The sequence below is a fragment of the Notothenia coriiceps genome, unplaced genomic scaffold (genome assembly GCF_000735185.1).
Source record: "Notothenia coriiceps isolate Sejong01 unplaced genomic scaffold, NC01 NC01_scaffold00037244, whole genome shotgun sequence".
Taxonomy (NCBI): domain Eukaryota; kingdom Metazoa; phylum Chordata; class Actinopteri; order Perciformes; family Nototheniidae; genus Notothenia; species Notothenia coriiceps.
Genome location: NW_011369945.1, coordinates 23,149,099 through 23,157,499, shown reverse-complemented (window position 1 = coordinate 23,157,499; position 8,401 = coordinate 23,149,099).

Genomic DNA, 8,401 nt, shown 5'->3' with positions numbered 1-8,401 from the left:
AAATAAAAGGTAAATCTGTGTATCATCTGCATACAGTAGTTGATGGGGGAATTGATGTTGGTGCACCGTGTTTGACTGTCCTTTTTAAAAAAAAATATGTTCTAACCTTTTATGCTCTTAACTTTTTTTATATATTGCAACATTTTACTCAATATGTTCCTTATATAACTTTTCATTTTATTGTATTTTCCCCTCTTTGCGAAGCACCTTGAGGTGACGTTGTTTTTAAAGTGTGCTATACAAATACAGTTTATTATTATTATTATTATTATTATGTTGGCTATGACTAGAGCCTATCAGAAGTATAATGTAAACCTATTCCTATTATAACTACATGATTTTATTAAATAGTAAAAATATGTTTGCTTTTCCTGCAAACAGGAAATAAATAGGACCTTGTGTTTTATGTCTCTATACTATGACTATACCGTCTGTTATGGGTGAGGTGGGCATTATAAACCTTTGTATATTTCACGTAAGGATATGGCTTGTTTAACTCAACAAAAAAATATGTTATGGTCTCAAATTAGGTTACAGGATCCTCTATGCCAAAATCAGACATTCAAAATAGGGATGCACCGAATATTCGGCCCCCGAAAATTATCGGCCGAAAATGGTTAAAAAGGCCCTTTCGGCCGTTCTAGCACTGAAAAAATATCACAGAATGTCAGAGAACAGGGTTACGTTGGTAAGCTAACGTGTTGTTGTGATGACGTAATCAAAACGCGGCGACAAGCACGGCGCGCGACCATGCTCGCGGCTGGCTTTTACACTATTTTGTNTCATTTTCGGCCTTTCGGCATTCGGTTTTCGGCCAACTGTTTCCTATTTTCGGTATCGGTTTCGGCCAAGAATTTCCCATTCGGTGCACCCCTAATTCAAAACATAATTAACTTAGCACACATCTTTTAAAGTCATTTAAATATGAGCCACAAAGCAAATAATACAACATTGTACTGAACAGTATGAACAGGAAACGACATGTGGATTCATAAGGGTACAACAACTGAATTGTATTTCATGTCAAAAGGAGAAGTTATGACACACATTTGAATTATAAGTATATATTGCCCCTTGCATTTAATCACATGTAAAGTACTTTATATAATGGGTTTTTTCACATTATAATGCTATCTAAAGTCAAATGTGATTGCAAAATGCAGAAGTAATACAAATAATAAGTGTAGCTCTGAGCCTTTTCTTATCAAGCTCCACATTTGTGGAATCGGCTTCCAGTTTGTGTTCGGGCGGCAGACACCCTATCCGTTTTTAAGAGTGCGCTTAAGACCTTTCTTTTTGATAAAGCTTATAGTTAGGGCTGATTAAATTCAGCCCCTAGTTTTGCTGATATAGGCTTAGTTTGTCGGGGGACATCTTACTTCTTCCTTCTCTCTGTCTATACCTGTGTACTCTCATGTTCCGAATAACCCAGCTTCCCCAAATTTCTTTCTTTTTGGTGTCTATATACGCCGGGATCCGGAGTCATGGCTGATCCTGTTGCTGCGGTCCTGAGTCCTGGATCCCGAGCCCTGCATCTTGAGTCGTGGCTGTGGTCCTGGATCATAAGTCCTGGATGGATATCCTCGTGGATTCATCTTATTATTATAGACACACGCATTTCCAAACATTTGGACTACCTATGTTGCAAATGTATTATCTTTTCATTTTACACACGGCACCGCACGTCTGTCCGTCCTGGGAGAGGGATCCCTCCTCTGTTGCTCTCCCTGAGGTTTCTCCCATGTTCCCCTTTAAACTGTGGGGTTTCTCTCTGGAAGTTTTTCCTTGTGAGGGTCTGAGGACAGAGGATGTCGTATTGTCATACTGATATTCTGTACAAACTGTGAAGTCCACTGAGACAAAGGTAACATTTGTGATATTGGGCTATATAAATAAACATTGATTGATTGATTGATTGATTGATTGATTGATTGATTTTAAGCCTGTTCTCAAAGTTTTTGGTTTGTTTAAAAAAAAAATCGATTCTTTTTTAAATGTCTTTCAGTTGTTTTCCTTTTAGTTTACATTCATGTCAATATTTTCAGTCTTTGCGGGTGTGTTCATATCCTGCCAGACTGCAATTGTTTGAAATTGTGCATTGATCCTCTGTAATGGGTGTAGGTTGGCTAACTGGGTGCATGCTGAGTTGATTGAATGCATGTTTATGTTTTGAATCAATTGTAAAGAAAAACAATCAAATACAATGGCAACTCAAATATAACTAAAAGACAAATATATGGATTAGCATTTATAACATTTTGCATTCCTATAATTGTGCGAAGGCAATCACAAAATATTGAATCGGAAGCTGTGTGTATTCATTTGATGTTTTCAAAAACAAAGTTGGGTTTATTAGAGGTTGCTTTTTGTTACCCTGTCATTTCAGAGTATACGAATGTTGACAGATCTACCATCCTATTAGTGTCAGATCAAACAACAGTCATTTTTGTAATTATTACAGTTGTCACAAATAATACCAACTACCAAAATTATATCTCCGTTTTGGTAAAGATGGGGTCTTAACATTGACATCACTTTGCTTTAAAGGTGGGGTATGTAATTTTGGAGAAACCAGCTCGAGTGCGCTAGAATTTGAAAATACACAACTGGAAAAAATCTGCCCCTTCCTTCAGACTTCCTTACAGAGCCCCTCCTCCCACACACACGAACGCACACATGACCAATGAGGGCACGAGATAAGTTTGTGCACAGATGGAAGGCTGACAGGCAGGTAGGCCATCCAGTTATTTTAGCCGGGCCGGCTCAGATGATTGGTCGTGCTTTTTACAGCGCCACAGCTTCCACACATTTTTTATGGATTTATTGTCAAAGCATTTAATGTATTCATTACTATCAGGATGTTAAGAGCATTCCATGGAATATAACAACAAGTGTTTCTGAAGTGAATGACCTACCCCACCTTTAAGGTCACTGCATTTTCATTGGCAGTCAAATTAGTTTATTACTCACAAGTTCCTAAAGAGTTTTAAATAATCACTCAAAGATGAACATTCAGTGAGGTTTCTGCATTGGCCATTTGTTCCCATCAAGGTTGCATTACGTTTTATCAAGTTGGAGCTGTGTTAGTTAATTGCTCAGCCTTGTACCTTTTATTTGTTTCTGTGATTTGTATTCCTTCCCCTGCAGGCGAGGATTAGAGGCATATGCATGTTTGCTGAGTCATGGATTACAAGTGATTATGTAATCAGGATAGTAACAATGGTAACTGTATTCAATTACAGATACAAACAAAAAGTTACATTTCTAAAGATTGTGGATTAATAGCAGGATAGCAATGTTACTAAAAAACTAAACAGAGCATTTTGTGTTTATTGTAAAAGGATCAGAAGTTATTTCAGCTCAGATTTTATTCCTGCTTTTCTAAACTTTAGTATGTGCTCGTGTGTTTCATTGTTGGTGCATAGGCTACTTCCAGAGGACACATTTTGATCCTTAATATCTTTTTTTTTTAATTTTCTACGGTTAGATTGTTCTGTTGTCTATAAAACTCTTAATTATTGGATATTAAATTGTCCATTGCATAATTGCACACAAGATACCACTGTATCATTTTATGTTGGATTTTAAACTAATCGCTTTTCAAAATCATTCATCCCTTCTGCACTCAAACTTTTAAATTCTTGAAAGGCTTTTAACTTGATTATTTATTTATTTATTGTTGTGATGCTATGAACTATTTATAGTGTAAATTGGAATCATCCACATCTGTGCTCCCGGGTGTATCTGTGTGTTTTCTTCTTGTATGTTCCTGCCTGTGTACATGACATAAACTGCTGCTCATAACCAATTGCCCCTTGCGGGATTAATAAAGTTGTTGATTGATTGATTGTTTGAATGCAGGATGGATATTAGACCTGTGTTTGTGATGTGAAATGTTATATTCTTCCCATGTGCTTGTCTAACCTGAGTGCAGAGGCCTGTACTACGAAGCAGGATTTTCGCTTAGCCGGCTAACTTCAGGGAAAACTCGGGGTTTCCGGTCCTACGACACTAGATCTCCATGGAACTTATGCTGAGCGGCTAACCTGGGGCCTATACTACGAATCAGGATTTTCGTTTAGCAAGCTAACTTCAGGGATTTCCGGTCCTACGAAGCTGGTTCACTTTTTAGCGGGTTAGATAACTTATGCTGAGCGGCTAGCCTGCTCCGGAGCAGGATAGGTTCCAGGATAAGAGATCAACTCAGTGAAAGCACCGCCTGCTGACCAATCAGAGCTCCGTGCGCGGAGGAAATACAGTTTAAACTGCAGTTGCAGGAAAGACGGCCGGCCAAAATCACCGACTGTGTGAACCTGAAAATGAATAAAATATCACCTCCCATCTTCAGAGCAATCTGACTATTATAACTATTATTATACTATTATGTTAAGAAAGCTTAATTAAATATCTGCCACAACATAAGTAACCGGATCAAAGTAACATTACGTACTACGTAGCCTACAGTCCGCGGCATTGTGAGTGCAGACTTCGATGTTCCCATTATCATTCATATCACATCATATCACATCATAATGTATCATATATTTCCTTATCTGGGTCAGTTTCTTGAGCCGTATCTGGCCGTGCAACACTTCCAGTGTCACATACTGTATGCAGAAGTATTATTTTAAGCAACACATTAAGTTGACGAAACACTCGAGTCAAATGTAATTAAAGTCAGATCCACTCGTGTCTTGGACGGGGCAGTGATATCATAAACCTGTTAATGTACGCATTCAAACACCTTTTCTTTTACCAGCTGCATTCATCTTGCAGGTGCAGATATGTGGCTTTTATCCTGGATAAAGTGTTTAAGTCATGGATGTTTAACACTAGAACCGCCAATCGGGTCAATTTGACCCAGAGCTGTTTTTTATTGTATGTAACTTTTTTTCAATAAAATATTAAAGTCTCCCAGTCTGTGACTTCTCCTGAAAGTGTTTTATATAGCACCCTATGTTGTTAAAAATTGTCAATATGAAGTCAGATTGAAGAAATCACCCAAAAAATTGCCATTTATACCTATTTCCGCCAAGACAGTCATATTGACCCCACCCCTTTTCGCGCTATTGATTTTGCTTGTAAACAAACATGACGTGTTGCTACAGCAACACCTTTTGTCTACTGCTGTTCCTTATAGATTGAGAGATAGATTGAGAGGGAGAGAGAGATAGATAGATAGATATATTGATAGCGACAGTCTGTATAACGCGCTCCCACTCACGGGAGACTGCTCGCGCTGCGCTCCGCAGCAAACAGCTGTTTGCTTTTCACCCAACAACTCACGAAACGCTATGTTGTAGCGTTAATAAACGAAACAATTTAACAAAATTGCTTGTCAAAATACCAATACCACAGGTCAATTTTTCTTTTTAAAGCAATACTTTTACCTTGAAAATCAATGCATTCTAATGCGGGGTCAATTTGACCCCGGTGGCGGATTTAGGTATAAAAAATCTCTGGCGGTTCTAGTGTTAAAGTTTAACTTCTTCATATTTGTCTAATATTATAGTTCGCTTTTCATTCAGGAAGTATGACGCTGCGCTGTCAGTAAGCTTCTCCATGTTTGTGATTGGTCAAATGTTGCTAACCCCGCCCTTTTTATGTGAACGCGCACATAACTAGGGCAAAACTGTCTTGAGTTACCGAGTTGATAACCAGCGTCGTAGGACCGCTTAGCGAGAGTGCGTTTGTTTTGGATTAGGTAAACCGGGTAACTCAAACATATCCAGGTTATGTTGAACCGGCTTCGTCGTACAGGCCTCTGGTCACAGTACTTTTATATTGGGATACATAAGAAAATAATGTATGGTTGATAAAAGGGACATAAATGGTTGGTGTGGCTATTGTCTTTCAAACAATACAATACGGTGAGTCTTTTAAAAAATTCAACAAAATAGCTAATTCCATCTGTAATATTCATAGTCATCTTGGAATTCAGCAATCAGTTTGAATGTCGATATTGCTGGCAATGTATGGCATATGGGACATTACATGATTTGATAATAACAATTAACGAGCTGCAAAGGACAATTAGGTTTATCATAGATGATTATGTGATTATGTTTTCTGACAAATCATTTGGCCTTAAAATGTCCCAAACATAAACATTTCCTAGACACCAAGGTAATGTGTCCAAAAGTTTGGATTTTTTTTCAAAGGACACAGAAAAACAGAACATATTAAAGTTAGGATAATATAAGACAAAAAGCATGTGTAAACTGGTGAATCTCAAACATTCAACTATTGTATTTGTATTAAGGGACCATGCACATTGATTAACATGAGCACTTGAGTCCATCATGTGTGCCATGATTATGCCAAAATGTCCATCTGTAGTCCATGGCAGGTGGGTGACATTAAAAGAAAACATAAAGAGCACTAAAGCACAGAAAAAACACTTGAGTCATTCTTTCATGATGGAACTTTTTATTTGTTATTATTCATGGTGGATCCAGTGTATGCGTAATGATGCTTGTGTATGAGCACTAGTGGCATATTATGTTAGATCAGGAGGGAACTGAAATGACAAACTCATGTGATGATTATTTCAGACCACCTTCCCTTGTAAAACAAATCCTCAAAAGGCTTTAGGCCACAAACGTTTTTAGACGCATACGTGCAGCTGTTAGAAGCAAGGGCGCCCGCATCATTGTCATGCCATGAGAAATCTGTTTTATTAATTTCATTGTCGAGCTAATCTGAAGATGAAATGTTCAAACGAGTGAGTGAGTCTAAGGAATTTGTTCTGAAATACAGGAAGTCAGTTATCCTCACAGTAGGAGCAGAACAGTTTACTAAGCTGAGCCAAAAGATCCCTCAACATAGTTCTGATGTTCCATTCACATGACTGATGATTGCATATTATGGAAAAAACCAACCCAGTCTCACAAAAAAACGTGTAATAACTACGTTGGTCCACAACGTAGGACGTAGTATTTCTACAAAAACGCCTCTGAAATTGTAAAATCCCTACGTTTTTGTTCACCATTCATTCCAATGGCTGGCGTCTATGTCACGTGATCTTCACATTTCTCCCTGCAGAAAAAAAAAACATGGCCGAACTTCGTTTTATTCTCGGTGTAAAATGCCTATTTTAAAGTTAGTTTGGCCATTAAAATGCATTTTGATGTCATTTGATGCGAGAAATATGATTTGTTATTTCAGATTATGTGTGCAGTGGATGTACATGATCTTTAGTTTGCTAGTTATTACAAAGATTACTTCAGGAAATTGTGTCTACACTCTAAAAACGAATTCAGGCGACCTTTCACCTCCACTTAATTAAATGCATGGTTGCAAGATAAAAATGTGAGTTAATTGATTTAGATAAACATTTTAAATTGCAAACATTAATTTATAAGTAATGTTGGTAATTACATCAACTTAATATTGTGTGTAATTTGAACTCTGATTTCTGCGTTAATTGACTTAAAACAAAATTCAAGTTGTAGTAAGTAATGCAATTGGCTTGATCACTTAATTGTTCTACACCTTGAGTTAAGGATTTCAAGTCCACTCCTACTTAACATGCCTGGACAAGTTCCGACAGTTAAACATTACTTCCTTTTTCTTTCTTTTAAGTTTTGAACTTATATTTATTCTTTGGCTCTCAAATAAAATTACAGAAATATTGTTTATATTATTAGTATGTTAATTTCTGATTTTGGCATTTTTTATCCACGTCACTTCCAACATGAATTTCACTGTAACCACCTGGTTTATCTGTTTGTCTTGTCCACTACAGACAAACTTTTTAAGACAAACCTCTGCCGATAGAAACTTTTGTGCATATAAATCCTCACCAACACTTCTCACTCAGTCTCTTCCCTCCACTAACCTCCCATCTCCCCCTCGACTGTATTAAGGTGTAACTGATGCAAACATCACACTAATGTGGCTTCGGATGGGAGGAGAAGGAAAGTCGAAGAGACGGGTAATAGATGGATACGGGGTTAGGTTGGAGGCAAAGGAGGCAGTAGATAAGAATGGATGCAGGGAGATGACATGAGGGATGCATGGAGGTGTAAGTGTGCGAGAGCAGGAATGAATCAGAGCGGAAGTGAGTAACCAGGATTTTGTTGCAAGTCCATTCTCCTACCTGCTCTATTCATCTTTTTCCATGACCTATCCATTCAGTTTATGCCTGCCTCGTAACCTCTTTGTTTATTGGGTGGGGCACGTCTACCGTATGTAATACTGCTACTAATAAATAAATGTACCAGTAATCTAACCCTAACATATTTTTTTATATAAATGTAATGGAATACAGTACCTATAGTATTTGTTAACATTAAACTTGTAAACATGTCACAATAGAGGCACAAAACCAACAAATCATTATGAAACCTAAACGTAATAAAAGGCCCCAATAAGGTTTTAATTCTGCTTCTTCATTGTC